This window comes from Halichoerus grypus, chromosome 12, assembly GCF_964656455.1.
Source record: "Halichoerus grypus chromosome 12, mHalGry1.hap1.1, whole genome shotgun sequence".
NCBI lineage: Eukaryota > Metazoa > Chordata > Mammalia > Carnivora > Phocidae > Halichoerus > Halichoerus grypus.
Window position 1 is genome coordinate 56995776 of NC_135723.1, and position 21949 is coordinate 57017724.

The following is a 21949-nucleotide window of genomic DNA, read 5'->3' on the forward strand; positions in this document are numbered from 1 at the left end:
GACAGGCTCAAAGACTCACCAAGGTCACAGAGCACTGCGTCTTTTTGATCAAGTCTTTGGCAAAGCTGTTAAGGTGAGTGTTGCATTTCAGTGTGTTTCTAGAGGACAGCAGGCAAGCTTCATTTGCTGAGCAAGTTCAAGTAACACATTATCAAAACCAACATGAAGAAACTAGCTTGTTCCATTATCAGAGATAGAAAAGCTGTAATAATGAAACCTTAATTCAAATACAGGCAGTCTAGCTCCAGAGACCATATACAGAAAATTGCTGCACTAGGAAGAGAAGAGATCCTGAAGTTGCTGAGCACTGTAAAAACACTAGTCCGCCTTCCCTGTCATGGGATGGGGCAACACCCCCTCTGAAGTGTGCCACCTGCAGCCTAACTGTATCTGCCACAGGTTAGGGACCCTTCCCACCCACCAACTCAGAGCCTTCAACTGATTTCACCCATCACTGTTTCCAACATCCATACGCCCAGGGAGCACTTTATTTTCTGCTCAGGGACTCCAAACAATTCCAATAGCTAATGTATGTGGGTCTAATTCAGGCTTTGCCGGCTGTAACCTGACTACAGTGACATTTATATGCCATAATACATGCAACCGAGGCACTCAGCAATGCTCCCTCCTCACCCCCAGCCTCTTGGAATGTGCAAAATGTGCCTGTTAAGTAGCATAATCCTTTTTACTTGGAGCACCTTTCCCCCGGAGCCTTGCAAGTACTCTCCGCTAATGGCCATTTTTAAGGATCTCCTTGAGACCAGAGAGGGCACCGGGCCTTAAATCTAATAGCACCCGAGCCTGTCTCCATTTCAGACATTTCTAATACGCTCAGAAAGAGGCCTTGAAAAAGGGACTATCTTTATCCTTGGTTTCTCCTGTGCCCTCGGGAAGCCCTGATTTAGAAGATGCCCCTCTTACTTAAGCTGAAGCTGCTGCGGCTGATGGCACATTGGACTTAGAGCTGGTGTCCAATATGCCCGAAGCAGGCCGTCAGCTTTGACCCGTGTCCCCGCCTCCTCTGGATAAATGTGTGGTGTTTCATGGATCTAAAAGGAGAGGAATAAAGAGCCCAGACTAAAAATTTCAGAATGGTAAAAAAAGAGGAAGAATCAGACATTTTTCTCTTCAAATACTAATCATTTTAAATGCGCAATTTTAAGGATGCATTGACTCTGCTTGGCAGTCCTTGCAAGGAAATCTTCCTTTCCTTTCTTCATTCTCTTCTTGGACTCCCTCCCAGCTATTAGCTCAAGCCAGAGGTGAAGCCCCATTGAGTGAAACTGCTAGAAATCCTATGATTCACTCAGTGGGTGGCTCTGAATTAATTGTTGATCTGGTGGTGGGTGTTACTTTTTCTACCGGGTTGTGAGTTTCTAAATCTTGAGATGCCAGGCAAAAGCACTTGTGAGAGAAAGCACAGGAGAAAAGGATGAAGAATCTGAGATGTGCTTTCTCACCCCTGGAGCCCTTTCTGTCTTCATGCCATAGGGAACAGCAGAATCATCCACAACCCATGTATAATTGGTGGTAGTGAAACCGGGAGCTATGGGGAATATCAGTCCTGAGCAAAGACAACAGTGGCAAATCTTGATCAATTTTGCAAAAAACACAGGACTTTTAAAAAAGTGTAAATACAGAGTGTCATATATTCGTTGCTAAATTCATACGGCTCTACTTAAGGTAATTTTTAAAAAGTAAATGTTATGCTTTCAATTGTGTTTGCAGCCGCCGCCGCGCCGCCTCTAGCCCGCCGAGCTCCAGCCGAAGGAGAAGGGGGGTAAGTAAGGAGGTTTCTGTACCACTGCTCCTACAAAGCACAGACTGCCGGCAAATCGAAAGCCGCCCGCAAGAGTGCGCCCTCTACTGGAGGGGTGAAGAAACCTCGTCGTTACGGGCCCGGGACTGGGGCACTCCGTGAAATGAGACGTTAGCAGAAGTCCGCTCAACTTCTTATCCACAAACTTCCTTTCCAGCGTCTGGTGCGAGAAATTGCTCAGGACTTCAAAACAGATCTGTGCTTCCAGAGGGGCAGCTATTGGTGCTTGGCAGGAGGCAAGCGAGGCCTCTCTGGTGGGCCTCTTTGAAGACACCAGCCTGTGCGCTATCCATGCCAAACGTGTCACAGTTATGCCAGAAGACATCCATCTAGCGTGCTGCATACGTGCAGAACGTGCTTAAGAATCCACTACGATGCAAAACATTTCATTCTTTAAAAAGAAAAGAAATTCTCCCTGTTACTGGTAGTTCTGAACGTTATTTTTTTTCCACAGGGTCAAGAGGTACCTAAGTATATGACTGCAAGTGGAAAAATAAGGGACAGAAATCAGGTGTTGGCAGTTTTTCCATTTTCATTTGTGTGTGAATTTTTAACATAAATGCGGGGACATAAAGCATTAATGCAAGTCAAAATGTTCCAGTGAACACGTTTCAGCTGTTCAACTTTATAACAATTATAAATAAACCTGTTACATTTTTCTGGACAATGGCAGCATTTGGATTTTTTTAAACAAGTAAATGTCTTACTGACAGCAACTAAATGGTGTTTGTGGCATTTTTATCATACAGCAGATCCATCCATTCACTATACTTTTCTGGGTTGTCTTACATGCAAGTATATGTTTTTAATGTTGTCTGTCTTCTGTGCTGTTCCTGTAAGTTTGTTTTAAAATACATTAAACTATAAAAAGTAAATGTTATAATGTCATAAGGGAAAATTCCCTTTAAATTTAAAAGAATATATATATCATATATATTTACCTTTATATCTATTATACATATATGTGTGTGTGTATATATATATATTTTTGTTGTTGTTGTTGTTAGGAGTGACCTTTTATTTGGGAAACTGCCAGAACCACAGCATGTTACTGGTCTACATCATGCTGATTAATGCCTGCTCAATGAGAGAAATTCAAGGGTGAAGTGTTCAGGGTTGTCAGTGAACTGACCACATTGGGCTCGAGGGTTTTGTTCAGGACATTAAGTTCTTACTGTCACCTAATGTAGCCACCAAGGAGAAACTTGTACTATGTGTTTCTTCACTAGGGGCAGAGAAGACCCAATCAGAGTACAGGTTTCCCTAGTTATCTGAAACTAGAGTGTTCTTATGAAACCCGAAAGCAGGAATGGCATAAATTGAAGAAGCTATTACCATTAATTTATATGGTAAATTTATTGAGCATCTCCAGACCAAAAACATAACCTCTTTTTGGCTTTTCTGATACCTGAGGACACATCTTGCTAACAGATGCACAAAATAAATCAAGACAAAGCCCAGATGCTCGCAGACACAGTTCAAAGCCCGGCAGCTTGCAGAGACGTGGCTCCCAGGGAAGGAGTGTGGCGGGCCATTCTCGCTGCGTGGGGCATGCTGCTGCTACAAACCTCGCCGCAGAACAAATGCCGAGTGCTATTTTCACTTTTCGCCTTTTTTCCTAAAAGCAAAAATCCTCTCCGGATTACGTTCAGTTAGCGAAAACCCGTACTTACGTTAGCTCTTTCGTAACAATGGTGCGCCGTGCGCTGTCGAAGAGCCGGAGATCTGGGTTCCAGGAGCGGTGCCAGGAGCTCTACCTGCAGGGGCTTGAGTGGAGCCAGCATGTGAGCTCACACAGAGGCCTCCTCTGAGTTCTTTATTAGACTTGTCTTCCTCCTCAGCTCCAGCACCTCCAGTGATGCCATTTGGTTTTCTCCCTTTCTGCAACGAGATCCATCCAACGGGTCATGGGCTGTTTACTGCATTTACTGCTCAAATGCAGGCACATCAGCCCATTTACCTGCTCTGAAAATACTGTGAGTTAGGGGTACCTGGGTGGCGCAGTCAGTTCAGCACCCAGCTCTCGATTTTGGCTCAGGTCTTGATCTCAGGGTTGTGCGTTTGAGCCCCACAATGGACTCCATGCTGGGCTTGGAGCCTACTTAAAAACAAAACAGAACAAAACAAAACTGTGATTTAAGTTTGTGCTAATAGAACATGCTAATAGAACTCTGGAGCTTTCTGGCATTCAGAAGCAGAGGAATAAGTCATGCCATACTTAATCATCAAGTTTTTATTATATAGCTCTGTACTATTTACAACAATATTTTTTGGTGCTTGCTTCAGCAGTATGTATATTAAATTCTTTTTACCAGCATCATATTAATTGGTGGGCAGCCCTGTTTGGTGGGGGAAGACATGCATTGGAGTAAAGCAGAGCTATGTTTTAACTCTGGTGCTTCTACTCAGCAACTCTGGAACCTCAGGGGCTGAACGCTTTACCCCTCTAACCTCTGTTCCTCATTAGTAAATATGGGTGATGTTTCCCAGCTATGAGGAGTGAAAATGATACCTTATTTAAGTTCTTAGTAGAGTGGATGGTCTGAGGAACACACTTTGAGAACCGGAGACCTATTCTCGTCTTACTGTATTTTGTATTTAATAGTAAGACTGTTCTTGTCTTACTGTATTTTGTTTTCTTAAATAGGACATTAACCTCCCATTCACACTGATATGTCTTGCTTTTATTCTTTTTATGACTACCAGAGTTTTTAAATTACTTGACAAAATCTCCTGTCTTTAGTTATTAATGTTTTTTTCTGTTATGAATGGAATTTTTATAAAGTTTATAAATTTTAACTTGGCGGACAAGGCAGTTGATTTGTGTGGATTTCTCTTATATTCCACGACTCTCATTAATTTTTCATTTCCTTCATTTTGTTGTTGTGTTTGTTGACTTGCCTAAGTTTACAAATAACAGTGTAACAGGTACATGAGGGAGTTCAGGCTGGAAAGTTTACCATCTGGTGCAGGAGTACTGACGTATTTTGATGATTGGTTCAGCCATACTGGTGTAGATGAGCTCAGGATCAGCCTTATTCTTAAGTAATAAAAAATCGACTGGTCATGTCTAGTGCCAAGTTGCTGATTAAAACTTTATCTCGTATATTAGGCAAAATGCTAAACTTCATTTCACTTTAAAGTCTTTCCTCTTCCCCAACTGAGGAAAGAAGGGAAAATCAGCTTCTTTCTTTCCTTCTGCTCCCCTCTTTCCTAGTCACCAGGATGACTCTGGCAACTCCCCGACCCGGTTGGGGGCCGTGGAGGCAACTGATTAGAACCAGGGAAGGTGGGACTTTCACAGGCACAGATGTAATCTGGAGCTGGTGTCTTTGATGTTGGCAGTATGGAAGACTGTCTGTGAAAAGCAGAGAGCTACTGCCTTCATTTCTAGGACTGTACTACATGGGAGTGTGTGTTAATAGGGGCTGTAGTTATGAGGAGATAGGCGGCAGGCGGGATCGAATGTGGATATTGCCACCCACTGGGCACAGAGTGTAATGCAGCACTTTCTCAGAGCAAACTGGACAACAGTCTATGCTTTTAAAAAAGCCCATGTTTTTAAAAAAGAGAGAGAACGGTATAAAGAAACCTCTGCGTACACATCACCTGGCTTCAACAGTTACCTGCTTATGGCCAAACTTGTTTCATCTGTTCCCCACCTACCCCTGACTTACCCCTGGGCTATTTTGATGCAAATCCAGACATCATATCATTTAATCTGCAAGTATTTCTGTGTATACCTCTAAAAGAATAATTTTTTAAAAACAGCACTGTAGCACCTAAAAAAACCCTAACAATTGTTTAATATTGATTATACTGTTACTGTTCACATTTCTCCAGTTGCCTTATAAATTAGGACACATCACAATTGGTTGAGGTTTCTTTTTTTTTTTTTTTAATTTTTTTATTGTTATGTTAATCCCCATACATTACATCATTAGTTTTAGATATAGTGTTCCATGATTCATTGTTTGTGCATAACACCCAGTGCTCCATGCAGAATGTGCCCTCCTCAATACCCATCACCAGGCTAACCCATCCTCCCACCCCCCTCCCCTCTAGAACCCTCAGTTTGTTTTTCAGAGTCCATCGTCTCTCATGGTTCTTCTCCCCCTCCGATTTCCCCCCCTTCATTCTTCCCCTCCTGCTACATTCTTCTTCTTCTTTTTTTCTTTCTTAACATATATTGCATTATTTGTTTCAGAGGTACAGATCTGAGATTCAACAGTCTTGCACAATTCACAGCGCTTACCAGAACACATACCCTCCCCAGTGTCCATCACCCAGTCACCCCATCCCTCCCACCCCACCCCCCACTCCAGCATTGGTTGAGGTTTCTAAGTCTTTTTTTTTAATTCTTTTTTTTATTCGACAGAGAGAGAGAGAGAGAGAGAGCACAAAGCAGGCAGAGAGGCAGGCAGAGGGAGAGGGAGAAGCAGGCTCCACACTGAGCAGGGAGCCTGACGTGGGGCTCAATCCCAGGACCCTGGGATCATGACCTGAGCCGAAGGCAGCCACTTAACCGGCTGAGCCACCCAGGTGCCCAAAGGTTTCTAAGTCTTCTAACAGTAAGTTTCCCTCCATCTTTTGTTGTTGTTCTTATAAGGTTTTGTTGTTGTTGGTTGGTTGGTTGGTTGGTTGGTTTTGTTCTGTTTTGTTTTGTTTTATGATGTATTCGTTTGTTCTGTGGAGTTTCCCACAGTTTGGATTTTGCTTATTGCATTTTTCAGAGTTGTTGAGTGTGTTCCTTTGTCCCCTGTTTTTCCTATAAACTGGTGGTTGGATCTGGAGGCTTCACCAGTTAGGATCTGCTGCTTTGGGAAGAAGAAGTCATAGGTGGTGCTCTGTACTCTCGTCAGGAGGCACAGAATATCCAGATGTCTGTTGCATTTTTGTGATGTTAGCTGTCACTGATAATTATTGTCCAGATCCATTAATTCACAGAGGATTGGGAAATGATGGTGTTCTCTCTTAATGTAATAGCTGGAATACTTTTATAAAGAAAATTTTTCCTTTATCAACTTTTTGGTTACGAAGGGTCAGGATGAATACTTGATCATTTCCCTTTATCAGTCTTCAAAATACTGTGCCAGTTTCCTGGCAGTGAGCTCTGTTTGTCTTAATATCATTTTGAACTTATGCATTTAAACATATTTGATGTGTTTCAGTCTGTTGTAGTTACTGTGGTAGGCCATGACCCATGTCCATGTCCCGATCCCAGGAAACTGTGAATATGTTCCATTATATGGCAAAGAGAAATTAAAGTAGCAAATGGAATCAAGGTTGCTAACCAGTTGACCTTAAAATAGGGAGATATCCTGGATTAGTTGAGTGGGCCCAATGTACTCACAAGGGCCCTTAAAAGTGGAAGAGGAAGCAAGAAAGAGGAGGTCAAGAGTGATGGGAGCTGAGGACTCTACCATTGCTAGTTTTGAAGATGGAGGAAGGTGGTCATGAGTCAAGGACTGCAGGCAGTTCCCTTGCATTTCTTGGAAAGTCATGCTGGAAAAGATAAATTGGAAAAGGCAAGGAAACAGATTTTTCCCCTAAGGCTTCCAGAAAGGAATGCAGTCCTGCTGACATCTTGATTTTAGCTCAGTGAGACCGGTGTTGGCCTTCTAACCTACTGAACCGTAACTTTGTGTTGTTTCAAGCAACTAAAGTGTGGTAATTTGTTATAGAAGCAATAGAGAACTAGTACAGTTACCATCCTTATTGATGCCATATTGATTCATCTTTGGCCAGTGCTATCCTTTTCAAACTGGCTTCCAGATCCTTGAGTTTTCTTGCTTTCTGGTATGACAATATGTTTCCAGCCCACCTCCTGGTAAACTCTTGGAGTTTGACTTCTACCTAAACTTATCTTGTTCTCCTGACTGTAACCAGTGATCTTAAATAGGAAAATCCAGCCTTTACAGTGTCTTCTCTGCAGCACTTGACATTACTCCTTTCCTTTCCAAAAGACATCTATCCTCCGCTATGATAGCGCCACAGGATCTTGTTCCATTGCCTTTCTTGGATCTTGCTTCCTAACCCCCTAAGGCTGTCCTCAGGCCTCATTTCTTCTTTCTCCACACTGGTCCTTAATAATCCCATGCATGCAATAATCCCCCCATGCCAGTGGTTCCTTCACTTGTATTTCTCTCTCTCATATTTCCTGGTACCAACATAGGACCTCATTTCCAACTGCTTGTCATTGATGGCTGTCACCTATACAAATAGCCTGTACCTCAAATTCATGGCAAAACCTTAACTGCTATAGTCGCCCATCTCTTTTCTATTTCTGCTAATGATTCTGACACTCAGATTCAAACTCGGGGTGCTATTTTAAAATCTTCCTTGTCCTGCGACCCTCCTAAAACAAGAAATATAGCTGCCACCAAATAATTATATTTTCACTTTTGTTTTGCTATAGGAAATAAGAATTTTTAAAGTTTGTTTTGCCCTTGAGCATCCGTTTATGGACACAGACCTCCCATGAGAAGCCAAGTAATCTCCAGAGGTTGCTTTGTGAGCATGGAACTAGAGCACGGGGGTTAGATGGTTTGAAGAGTTAATGGTGTTCAGCTAGGATGATGTGAGTATATGGGTCTTCTCATGGGATTGCAACATTTGAAGTCTTTGCTAAGCCTCCCTCTTCACTGAGAAAGCTTAGGGGGTTCCTACCAATGCTTCTGCAACCTTTCTATGCCCCCATGCCTGACCAAACTTCTTTTTATTTCCTTAGAAATATTAGTATCTTTCAGGCATAAAAAAATCACAAAATTAACTGAGATGGATGTCTACTAAATTAGGGGTAGATAAGTCTCTGTTTAACACTTTATATAACTTCTTAAAATTTCTTAAATTTATTTTTTATTTATTTTTATTAACATATAATGTATTATTTGTTTCAGGGGTACAGGTCTATGATTCATCAGTCTTTTTTTTTTTTTTTTTAAAGATTTTATTTATTTATTTGACAGAGAGAGACACAGCGAGAGAAGGAACACAAGCAGGGGGAGTGGGAGAGGGAGAAGCAGGCTTCCCGCAGAGCAGGGAGCCCGATGCGGGGCTCGATCCCAGAACCCTGGGATCATGACCTGAGCTGAAGGCAGACGCTTAACGACTGAGCCACCCAGGCACCCCTATGATTCATCAGTCTTAAACAATTCACAGCACTCACCATAGCACATACCCTCCCCAATGTCCATCACCCAGCCATCCCATCCCTCCCACTTGATATAACTTTTAATAAATATCACTTGAGGGGCACCTGGGTGACTCAGCTGGTTAAGTGGTCGACTCCTGATTTTGGCTCAGGTCAAGATCTCAGGGTCCAGGGAATCAATCCCTGTCTCAGTTTCCCCACTCAGAGGAGAGTCTGCTCAAGGATTCTCCCTCTCCTTCTGCCCCTCCCCCTGATAGCTCTATCTCAAATAAATAAATAAACCTTTGAGAGACAGAGAGAGAGAGAGAGAGAGAGAGAGAGAGAGAAATACCACTTGAAAACTGCTATTTGTATGTATGCCACGATGCTAGATGCAGGCCTTAGTGGCCTATGCATCATTGTGGGGATTAGCGCCCTCTTGTGTTCACTACAAAGCCAAGCACAGCAGCTCTCCAGGATTTGCCAATCATATTTTGAACCGCATCTCCTATTTTATGGGGACTGTCTGAATTTGGCTATCAGTTTTTAAAAGGACCTGTCATATGTACACAGAGACAGCTCTAGGAAAAACCGAGGATGTAAAATTCTTGAGCTCCTTTATTTTCTCTTTCATCCTATTTTCCCAATACTTTCTTTTCCCCCATTTTATTCCCTCCAGAGCTCCCATATCATGTCTGATTCTGTGACTTATTAAGTCATCTAAATTTACATATTTTTTATGCTTCCAAGAAATATTTTCATATATTGGGCACCAAACTATGTTGTCTAGATGGACCCAAAGAGAACTCAGTCAGCTGCATCAGATAATGAAGAGCACCAGGGGGAGGAAAGGGGAATGAGGAACAGGGGAGCTGGGAGGCAGTTCTACTTCTCTGTGAACCCCAAATAATGCCCTGTGTTCTGAAAGAGTCTGGAAAATGACTAAACATAGGTGGGTAGAATGACCAGACTGACAGCCATGGCCTTTAAACCTCCATCACTATACTCACCAGCTGTGTAAACTTAGACAAATTATTTAACCTTCCTGAACTCTAATTTTCTAATCTGTAAAATAGTAATAATATCTACCTCACTGGGCTGTTAGGAGGACATCAAATACTGTATGTAGCATATTAATAGTATACAAAAGGTATACAAAAAATTCATGTTGAATTAAAAAAAAAACAGACATAAGGCAAACATAACACTCAAAGGCCAAATCAGGACAATATGAAATTGCTTATTTTTGTACTGAATGATTCAGAGAGAGAAAAGGACATATTGCTCTGGTAAATGGTTATTTAAAAATAAAGTGTCACAGCTCTAGGCTCCAATGGGAAAAACATTTAACCTCAGAAACGAGCTGGCTCTTTAGTCAAAGGCACAGAACTGACTGTGAAGAAAGGGACAGATTCACAAACTTCCAGAATCTCAAAATGGCAATGACAGCTACAAATCAAAGAAAAGGACATTTGTACCCTAGCTCGATGTTAAGGCCCAACCAAATATCCAGGACACACTAAGCAGGATTAAATTATACACAGTCATGAAATTCTTCTGGCTCTCCCTTCAGATAACTTAAATAAACATTTATTTTGAACTCCGCGTAAGGCCCTTAACGGACATGCCAGTCACAGGGCCTGCCGGGCCCACTAGCTACTTCCTCCTTGAGAATCCAGAGCTAACTGAAGTAGGCTCTTGCTAGATTGTTTTTTGGGTTAAAGAAGACCACCAATTAGGACAGAGGTGGGCACCTGGAAACTTATGAAGTGGCTTGGTTTAAAACACTCTACTTATCAGGAATAATTAATTAAGTAATTGGATTTTTTCCCTCAGGTAGTTGAATGGGAAAGAGTCAGCTAGTTGATAGCAGGGGTAGACAAGACAGAAAAGAGAAGAAATCTAAAACAGGAGTCACATTAATGGCGGCATGTTAGGTTAGCATCTTTAGATCAGCAATTCCTGCTGGAGGAGCAAACATGTTAATCTGGCCCCGAGAGCTGCCTTCGACTGAGAACTTAGAAGCCTGCATGATACCAGCCTCCCTCCCTGCAATGAGTGTTTTTCCAGGAAACGCCCATTACTTGAGATAGTGCGAGATCTCTGGCTCGTGCAATCAAAGAAGAGTAATTAACAACAGTGCGGGGACTGAAATTAAAGGAGACAGTCTCTGCCATCACTGAACTTAAATTGTAGTTGGGAAGATCGTGCATATTAATTCATGGCACATTAAGTTTCCTACTGTCAAATAGTATATTAAGTGCTAGGGATACAAAGATAAACAGAACACAGACCCTCTGCTCCAGGGGCTCAGAGACTGCAATGGGAAATGGACAGTGTGAAGGGGATGCCCAGCATGCAGAAGGGATGGGGGAGGGGCAAATCACTAATGGTTATACCAAGAATCTGGATTTTTTTTTTTTTAGAGAGATAACAAGGTACTTAAAAGCCTCAATCTTCTTTGTGTGTTCTCAGCCACTAACTAGTACTTAGGTGTAATAGTCCCAAATTTTGTTATCAGCGTGTACAAATGTTCTGTGTGTCACTGCATTTTAACTGTTCAGTCAGGGTGATAGACTGTTCTGCGTCATCCACAGCCTCACCAGGGGTGGTTACGATGACTACACCGGATTGAGGTTAGCAATTGTGGCATCAGACACTGAGAATTAGGGGCCAGGGGGCAGAACTGTGTTAGAAAGAGTAAGGGCTTGGGACTCAGACTTGACTTTGATTCTTAGTTCTACCACTTGCTAATGAGCAATGTAACATTTCTCAGCTCCATTTCCTGATAAAGTGTATTCAGTAATCCCCCCAACCCTGCCCTGCAGAGGATTGTTGTGTTAAATGAGACCAGGCACAGAAAACACCTGATACCCATGCAATGGGAGCACAAAATCTCAGAACTATAAAACAGCTACCATTCTTGCTTTTAATAAAGATCTTTGACCCTGCTTACTAAACAGTCACAAACTGACTCATTTATAATTTCTGGAAGAGAATGCAACCTACGAGAGGGCTATTAAGGCTTTTATTTCAGGAATAATTGGAAAAACAGAAGGAAATATACATATGAATGTCAAAATGAGCCTTTTTTCTTGCCTGATTTGGAGCTGGCAAAGCACTTCAGAATTATCAACAAGGAGAGAGGAGGATTTAGAAAGCAGGCAGTCCTACTTTGCCTAAGTGTTATTCACTCTGGCCTGGGATGCAGAGTGACGCTGGTGTGGTGTCAGGAACTAAACCGGAGTGAAACACTGGCAGACTGTGGGGAACGAGAGAGAACATCAACCCTCTGTCATTAAAGCAGGGCTCAGATGCCAGGCAGGTTCTTTACAGGGGCAGGTCACAGGTAGAGCCTGAGAAGAGCGGTTCAGGTGGCCTAGAGCTCACCTCTCTCACACATGTGGAGCTACCATGAAGTAGATTGCAGCTACTGTTTGAAGATAATGGAGAAGCTATCAGGTCTTGAAAAGATAATCTTAGAGAAGGGAGGATTTGAGAGAGAGGTGAACCCACAGTGTGTAGCTGCGTTTTCCTTCTGGGCAATTACTGATTCCGGATGTGGGTCAAAAAGCCTAAGAATCCAGTGGAAGGGCTTGGGCAGAGGACCTCTACTAAAAGGTAGAGAAACTTCTCGGGGATGAAGAAACATTAAGTAGAAAATGGAAGGGTGAATGTCTCTAAGAAGGGGCAAAATGTATACCCAACATCCTGCCCTTAAGACATTTGCCAAATTTTTAAGCTGACCAAAGAAGCCAAGCAGACAGGCTCTAAAGAGCACAACGGAGTTCGTGTCAGTCTAGGAGTGCTGAGCAGACAAGGGTAGATAGAGTTCAAGACTTACGTTGGGATGAGCCCAGTCAACTCCCCACACCCAATCTTAGCCAAAAGGCTGAGAAGTGATCTGCTGGAACCCTTAATGGTTACACTTTAACAGCAGGGTTGAATCAGACATAGAAAAAGCCTTTCCAGAATTTCAGCCCAGCCTTGGGCCAGCTCAGTCTCTAAATGGATTGAGATAATTAGCCTCCATTCTAACTACCCTGCAAAGAAAGGGTGAACTTCTACTGGAGAAAGATATCATCCAGAGCCACTATAATTTTTAATACTCCATGTCAGCATTCAATTAAAAATTACTTGGCATGTCCCTAGGCATGCGGGGTGGGGGGGACCACATGATAATCACCTGTGACCAACAAAGAATAACCAGCCCCTAAAAAGGAAGTAAGCCATCAAAGTGTTATCAATAGAGACGTTAAAAGGATTTAAGTTCCCTGGTTAGCTTTCTATTTTAAAAGACCAACACTAAAGGCCCTCTTGGCAACCCTGCCCCAACCCTGTTGGGACCCCTCTCACTCTTTGAGAGCTTCTTCTGTATCTTCACTTAATAAACTTCTTACACACACACACACACACAAAATTACTTGGCATATCAAGAGAAACGTCAAAATGACTCAAAACTGATGAGGAAAAAAAATACAATAGATCTATAAGTGATCCAGATATTGACACTATTAGTCAAGACTCCTTAAGGACAAAAAAGAGTCATATCTTGAAGATATAAAGTGAAGATTGCAATAAAGTAATATTTACAGTAAAGCAAATGAATTTTTTGGTTTCCCAGTGCATATAAAATTATGTTTACATTATACTGTAGTCTATTAGGCGTGAAATAGCCTTATGTCTTAAAAATATGTACATACGTTAATTAAAAATACTTTATTGCTGGGGCACCTGGCTGGTTCAGTAAGTAGAGTGTGTGACTCTTGACCTCAGGGTGTGGGTTTGAGCCCCATGTTGGGTGTGGAGATTACTTACAAATAAAATCTGAAAAAAAAAAAAAAACTTTGTTGCTAAAAAATGCTTTCAGTGAACTGTAATCCTTTTGCTGGTAGAAGCTCTTGCCTCCATGCTGATGGCTGCTGCCTGATACGCTAGTGGTTGCTGAAGGTCGGAGGGCTGTGGGAATTTCTTCAAATAAGACAGCAGTGAGGTTTGCTGCATCAACTGACTCTTCCTTTCACTGCAGAACTTTCAAAATTGGAGGCAATCCTCTCAAACCCTCCCCCTGCTTTATCAACTAAGTTTACGTACTATTCCAAATCTTTGTTGTCATTTCAACAATCTTCACAGCATCCTCACCAGGAGTAGACAGATTCCATCTCAAGCAACTACTTTCTTTGCTCATCCATAAGAAGCAACTCTTCATCTTTTCCTTTGCATTCACGACTTTACTATTTGGCACAAGAGGCCTAGCTTTTGGCCTATCTCAGCTTTTAGGACATGCCTTCCTCACTAAGCTCAGACATCGCTAGCTTTTGATTTAAAGTGAGAGACTGACTCTTTCTTTCACTTGAACACTTAAAGTCCATTGTAGGGTTATTAACTGGCCAAACTTCAATACTGCTGTCTTGGGGAAAAGGGGGCCTGAGGAGAAGGAGAGAGATGGGGAAACAACAAGTGGAGCAATAAGAATATACACACTTCTCAATTAAGTTTCTCCATCTTAAATGGGTGTGGTTTCTGGCACCCCAAAACAATTATAAAGTAACATCAAAGATCACTGATCACAGATCACCGTAACAAATATAATAATATGGTAAAAGTTTGAAATATTGCAAGAATTACCAAAGTGTGATACAGAGACACAAAATGAGCAAATGCTGTTGGAAAATTGTGCCAATAGACTTGCTTAACGCAGGGTTGCCACAAACCTTCAATTTGTAAAAAAAAAAAAAAAAAAGTAGTACCTGCAAAGTGCAATAAAATAAGATATGCCTGTAGATTTCACCAGGGAATTGGAAATTATAATGATCGTGACTGGAGTGGTTTAAGATAGGAGGCAAGGAGACTAGTTTTAAGACTATGGCAGGCTTTCTCATCTTGGCAGTATTAACATTTTAGGCCAAAGAATTCTTTGTTGTGGGTGCTGTTCAGAGAACTCCAGGATGTTCAGTAGCATCCTTGGCCTCTACCCACTTGATGCCAGCCAACAGCATCCCTGCACAGTGGTAACAACCAAAGATGTCTCCAGACATTTGCCAAATGTCCCCCTCCTCTGCCCAAGGTGGCACATTTACCCCCAGTTGAGAACCATCGTGCTACTATAATAATACAGATGGAAGATAATGCACACAAATTAGGAACTGATTTGAATGACAGTTAATACATAGAAATGAAATACATAGAAATGAAAATACAAGGTGATGAGTGAAGGATGATAGAGTGGAGCAAATCTAGGATATACGACTAACTTCATATATTTCATATTTTGGATGCTATAATACTCAAGATAGGAAAAGGATCAGGTTTTGGGGGAAAGTTAATGAATTTAATTTAGGATATGTTAGGTTTGAGGTACCTGTATCAGTTTCCTATTGCCATTGTAACAAATTACCATAAACTTTATATCTTAAGGTTCTGGAGGTCAGAATTCCAAAATGGGTCTCAGTGGGCTAAAATCAAAGTGTTGGAAGGGCTGTTTCCTTCTGGAGATTCAAAAGGGGAATCCATTCCTTGTCTCTTCCAGCTTCTAGAGGCTGTCAGCATTTCTTGGTTTGTGGCCACATCACTCCAATCTCTGCTTCCATTGTCACATTGCCTTCTTCTCTGACTCATCAAGCCCATCCAAATAATTCAGGATAAATTCTCCATCTCAGATCCTTAACTTGATCACATTTGTAAGGTCCCTTTTGCCATATAAGGTAGCATTCATAGATTCCAGGGATTAGGGCATGGACATATTTGGGTGGTCCTTTTTCAGCCTACCACAGTGCCTAGGGGGTAATCCAAATAAAGATGTCTAAAAGGCAGTTGAGCATATGGCTTTTGAGCTCGAGAGGGATTTGGACTGTAGTTATAGATATGAAGTCACTGGCATGTGTGTAGATATGCCAAAGGGGGAAATGTAAAGAAAAATATCAAAGATGTAACTGTGGGGGGCACTGACATTATAAGGGGTGGGCATCCGTTAGGATTAGAATCAGCTGCATATAACAGAAACTTAAGTAACAATGGCTTAAATAAAAAGGAAGTTTATTAAACTATTAAAGAAGTCTGGGTTAGTATGGCACTTTGACCACATCACCAATGTGCTAGTTCCCTCTGTCTTTCTGCTCCACCATCCTAAGGTATATGGCTTCCATCTTCAATGATGCAACATAGTCAAAAATGGCTGCCAGGGTTTGGCCATCTTATCTAGTTTCTAGGCAGGAAGAAGAGAAGGGTTAAAAGGGCAATCCTTCTAGCTGAGTCAGATCTCTCTAGAGATTTCTTGTTAAGTCCCACCCAACTGACTTCCACTTGACCCACTGACCGCACCTAGGGAAGTTGGAGAGTGTAGTCTTTTATAGGTATATTACCACCCTAAAAAAAAGAAAAGAAAAGAAAGAAAAGAAAATCAAGGTTCTGTTACTAAAAATGAAGGGGAGAATGGGTATCAAATAGGCAAAGAGCAGTCTCTTTGAGAATGGACAACACACACACACACACACACACACACACACACCCAAAAAACTCTACAAATGAGGCTGAGAAGGAATGATCAGTGAAAGAGGAAACGAACCCAGGGTGAGGAGTTTGGAGCTGTGTCCTGGAGGGCAGTTCCCTGTCAAAAAGTAGCTGGACTCAGAAATTGCACCTGCATGTAAAATGCCAAGGGTAAAGTCATTAGCTGTCTACTTTCAAGATATTCTGCTGGAGAACGAGCAAGGGTAAAGGGGGCAACTGCTCCAGCTAAGAGGGTTTTTTAGAAAATCACACACCTTACCTGAATTCTCTTGTATCTTCCAATAGAGGCCTTGGTTGTGAACTGCTTCAACTTTAGGATGGAAAATAGAAAGAAAGCTATCAGAATTTTCAGGTAGGGTATCTACAAAAAGAAGTTGGCATATGCAAGCTACCTTTTGTTTTGTTATGCTATAAAAGAGCACTGGAGTCTTTACCCTACCTTGATTTACAGTACTTTATCTTGAGAGATATCACGTTGGAAAGGGGCAAAGTGAGCAGGCCCTTCCTGTTTTTCCACGAAACACTGGTTCTTTAAAATCCCTTTCCCCCCTAATATTATGTACATACCAAAAAACCAAATATCTTAACCTACTCTGATTCAGGAGACTCACAAATTAAAAATCTTTCCCACAGGGACGCCTGGTGGCTCAGTCAATTAAGCGTCTGCCTTCGGCTCAGGTTCATGATCCCAGGGTCCTGGGATCGAGTCCTGCATCGGGCCCCCTCCTCAGTGGGAAGCCTGCTTCTCCCACTGCCTGCCGCTCCCCCTGCTTGTGCATGCTCTCTCTCTGACAAATAAATAAAAATCTTTAAAAAAAAAATCTTTCCCACAGATCTCTTCCCATACTGTCTCTAACCTGGGTACGTGTTTGTTTGGCTAGAATAGTGATATTTTGTTACATCACACATGACCCATCCAAGAATTATACAAGGTGCTGGTTTCCAGAATCAACATTCTTTAAAAATACAACGACTGAATATTGCTCATGACAAGTTGTAACCGCTGTGCCAAGACAGGAAACAGAAGCACTAGTTCTTCACAGGCAAGGGACTTGCTAGTGGTATCCTACTATGACCTGGATTAAGCCTCCAGAAAAATCCTGGGAGGTGGAACAGTGGAGGGCTGGAGTCAGCCTCCTAAACATTGTCCTCTAAGCTGCCTTTATTATTATTACTTATTTGAGAGAGAGAGAGAGTTAGCAGAAGGGAGAGGGAAAGAGAATCTGAGCTGAGCGCAGAGCCCAACGTGGGGCTCGATCCCAGGAACGAGACGTCATGACCTGAGCTGAAACCAAGACTTGGATGCTTAACCAACAGCCACCCAGGAGGCCCTCTAAGCTGCCTTTAATGCACATGGTCCCATCTTGATTTGTCTCCTTTCTTGTTGAAATTACCTTTAAAGATTCAGAAGTTGGCAGACTGGCATAATCCCAATAAGTAGGCATTAACAACTAGGTTGCTGGAAAAACTAGACACACGAGTGTATGAAAATTAGGTGCCCATTTAATCCTTTGATCACATCTCAGACCTCCCTCCAAAAAGGTAAATGGAATTGATGGATGTTGCACTTCACTGATTCTTGTTCCTGGTCATGAATAGGGAATGAGGCATCACCCCATGAGTGAGTTACTAGAATTATGGTCTGGAGTCATGGATACAAATCTCTGATTCTAGGCACTTCTCTTCCATTTTACCACTTCAGTTAGGAGTCCTCTTGGTCTCCCTTCCATGCAATCTGTCCAGCTATTAATTTAATAAATTGTACTGCCCATCCAATTAAAAATTAGCTATCACTTCAGTGTGTAGAATGTCAGGCAGCGTGCTAAGCACATTCTCTTGTTTAATCCTTACAACAATCCTGTTGTAATTGTCAGTTTACAGATGAGTTAACTTAAGGCACAGAAGTGTTACTGTGCAGGAGTCCATTAAGCAGCGTCAGCAGAGGGTTCAGATCCTTGGGCTGTCTTCTTCCAACACTCACCAAAAGTAAAATTTATCTGACAATATGATATGCTCCAACTCAGGGCGGGTGACTTAGAAAACCTATAGATTTCCCCTATCCTCCCCAAATTGTAAAGATTTTTTATCTCTTGGTTCAGATGTATTACCCCTGCTGAGCTACAATTTCATTAAACTAAGAAAAGCTGTAACTTCCAGAACGTAAGTGTATTTGTTCTGTTGGAGTATAGGTCCCAAAGTGAAGCTCCTGCATGGAAATGAAAGCAAGCATTTACCTCTTCAAACTTCTATGGGAGAGGAAGCAGAAGACAGAGGGTTGGGAATTGGGACACATCTGGAGCTCCTGTTGATGTAATTGAACATTCTGAACCATATCTGAATTAAGAACACTGTTGAAGGTGGGGGATGGGAGACAATGAAACCCTTCCTTGCAGTCAGGAAGTAAAGAATTCGAATCTGAAATGGGAGGCAAGGTCATCCATCTACTGCGAGAACAAGGAACACGGGAGAGATAAGTTTGAGGAGCATGATTTTATAACCATGAGGAAGCCTGGGAAAGAATGGTTATATAAGGACAGTTGTGCTGGGTGTCTGCTGGTTCAGTTGAATCAGAGGTTTACAACAGTGTGCCAATTGGCAGATGTGTGTGATTTTCTCCAGTAATGCTCAGATTGGGTGTGGAAGTGGAGAAATCAGATAGCTGGGCTGCTCCCAGGCCGGGTGTGCATAGAGCAGATGCCCCAAAAAGCAACACAGATGACAACGGTAGAGGGTGCAGGCAATGCAGTGACTGAAAAGATACAGAGAAGTTGGCTAAGGAAGGAAAGCCACAAGGGAATCATCAGGGACTGGGGTTTTGAGGAGTTCAAGGAAACAGAGATTAAGAGAGGCATGGAGTAGTATGAGGTTGTATAATGGGATTTCAAATTTCAGAAGTGGAGTAGTTCTGGAGCAATGACAAGTTTAAGCTACAACGAGGAGAAAGAAGCTCTGAGTTAAAATCAAGTAAAAAATTTTGAGGTTATAGGGGCACCTGGGTGGCTCAGCCGTTAAGCTTCTGCCTTCAGCTCAGGTCATGATCCCAGGGTCCCAGGATCAAGCCCTGCATTGGGTTCCCTGCTCCGTGGGAAGCCTGCTTCTCCCTCTCCCACTCTCCCTGCTTGTGTTCCCTCTCTCACTGTTTCTCTGTCAAATAAATAAAATCTTAAAAAAATTTTTTTTGAGGTTATAATTGCATTAAGGACAGGTCATTCATTCACTTTTATGTAGTTATTACCAGTATAATTTTTTTAAGAGTTGGAGTACGTAAATTCTCAGTTAATGTAGTGAAGGTCCAGGAGTACACAAAACAGAAAAGGATCCAAAAAGATACCATGAATCTCACACAGGTAGTTCTGCCTGAGAGAGGAAGAGTAATGACCTGGAAGATGACAAGACCACAATGGCCTCTGTTGTGGACAGTGTGAAAGGACAGGCAGGCACCACTGGCAAGTACTGCAGAGGGTTAGACACCTGGAGAACGCAGTCTTTTTTTTTTTTCTTTTTTAAGATTTTTTTTTGAGAAAGAGTGAGAGAGACAAAGCATGAGGGGGAAAGGTGAGAAGCAGCAGACTCCCCACTGAGCAAGGAGCTGGATGTGGGACTCAATCCCAGGACTCTGGGATCATGACCTAAGCCGAAGGCAGAAGCTTAACTGACTGAGCCACCCAGGCGTCCCTGGAGAACGCAGTCTTTAGTAAGAAAAGGAAGTGTGAGTTCTGTGGAGACTAATAGATGAGCCGGTTTAAATGGAGATGGAGTTTTAGAAGACAGTGTAAAAAAGGCAGGGTCAGTTCATGTGATACTACTCCAAGGTAATGCCTGTGTGACCTTTGACAGAAACCTCTGAGCCTGTTTAAATATAAAATAGGAACGATACTTGTTCCATACACCTTATGAGATAGTGAAGATAAGCTGAGAAGTGAATGAACTTTATAAAGCAATCGAGTTATAGGGCTAGAATTTGGCCAAAATGTCATGTGAAAAAAATGAATTTGGGTTAGCAACAGATTACAGCGAAGTGTGTAAAGACTTTACGATGCCTGTTTTATTCCACACTGAGTGTGAAACTACTTAAACCAAGGGAGATTAAAATAACAGCAGTCAAGGGTGTCAAAAGTCCTAGAGATCATCAGAGCTAATTGAGAATATGAAAGAACGCTAGATAGGACAATTCGACCACTGCAACCTTGGAAGAGGTAAATTTTCACTCTTTCAAGGAATTTGACATGGCTATAAAATGAAAAGTATTTCAGTGCTCACCAGTTAAGTGCTTTCACAGATGTCAATGCTCAACAGCAATCTTATAATGTAGCCATCTATGGCTATGCAAATTTAGTCATAATTCAAGGGCTTAATCGCCAAATGTGGTTACTGGCTACTGTACTGGACAGCCCAAGTACAATCCATCATCACAGAAATTCTATTGGACAGTGCAAAATCCAGAGTGTAGGTGGCACTTGGGAAACACTCCTTAAAAACCTGACTCACTTGTGATAGCACCAAGCCACCTATAATGGAGCAATAGGAATGAAAACATGGGTTAGACAGTAATTTTTTTTGTCTTCTTTTTAAAGATTTTATCAGAGAGAGCACACAAGAGCAGGGGAGATGGAGAAGCAGGCTCCCCACTGAGCAGGGACTCAATCCCAGGACCTTGGGATCATGACTTGAGCCGAAGGCAGATGCTTAACCAACGGAGCCACCCAGGCGTCCTTGTCCTCTTTATTTCTAAGAAAGCATATATACTTCATAGATGGGAACCTCACTTCCGAATTAACTGTAGATCACTTAAACGTTATATATAAATCACCGGAGGCACTTAATGAGTACAATTGGCCTAGAACACAGCAGGTACTTAGTAATTATCTCTGCCAACACAGGCTTTAGTTGATGTAGGAGGCACAGAAATAAATCAACTCCCTGGCCTCCAAGTCTTCCCATAATGATCTATAATTCTTATAAGCTAAATTGCTGTACTGTCTCTGAATACCACTAACTTCTGCAGTTACCAAGTTCTCTGTTACATAGGCTTTTCCTCTGAGTTACAGCAGGCTTTGTTTTGCTTTCCCAAATTGTTTCTGCATGTTTCGTGACTTCTTTGCTTACTTACATTTCTCTGATGATTGAAAATAAGATTCTTAAGTTACAAATTGCTTTGTCAAGCCTTAACAGGCTATCACCCCCATCACCTTTGAAACCATTAACAAAGCCTCTTCCCACTCTCCTTGTCCCAGAGATGGCTCTCATCGCCACCAGATTTCCTTCACTGAGAATTTCACCATCTCCATAAAACCTCCAGGGCCTACTCTAAATCGTATGGCATGGACCACGTATGAAATAACTTGGTACACAAATTATACAGTTATATACCTCAAAACTATGACTAGAAGCACCTTATCCTATCCACATTTGGCATAAACACTCCAGTGCTCATTCTGGCTGACAAACTCTAAAGATAAATTACTGATGTGTTGTTCTAGTTCAGGGTG

The 21949-nt window shown here is 42.0% G+C and overlaps 1 long non-coding RNA gene across 1 annotated transcript; it reads right to left on the minus strand.

The window, feature by feature from the left end:
* Positions 1-19: 19 nt before the first annotated feature.
* On the minus strand, positions 20-21926 carry LOC144379575 (uncharacterized). The gene is made up of 5 exons (XR_013442786.1): positions 16720-21926; positions 3811-3920; positions 3493-3700; positions 922-1049; positions 20-126 (listed from the first exon to the last, which is right to left on the minus strand). It is a non-coding gene; the product is annotated as an uncharacterized LOC144379575 (long non-coding RNA).
* Positions 21927-21949: the final 23 nt, after the last annotated feature.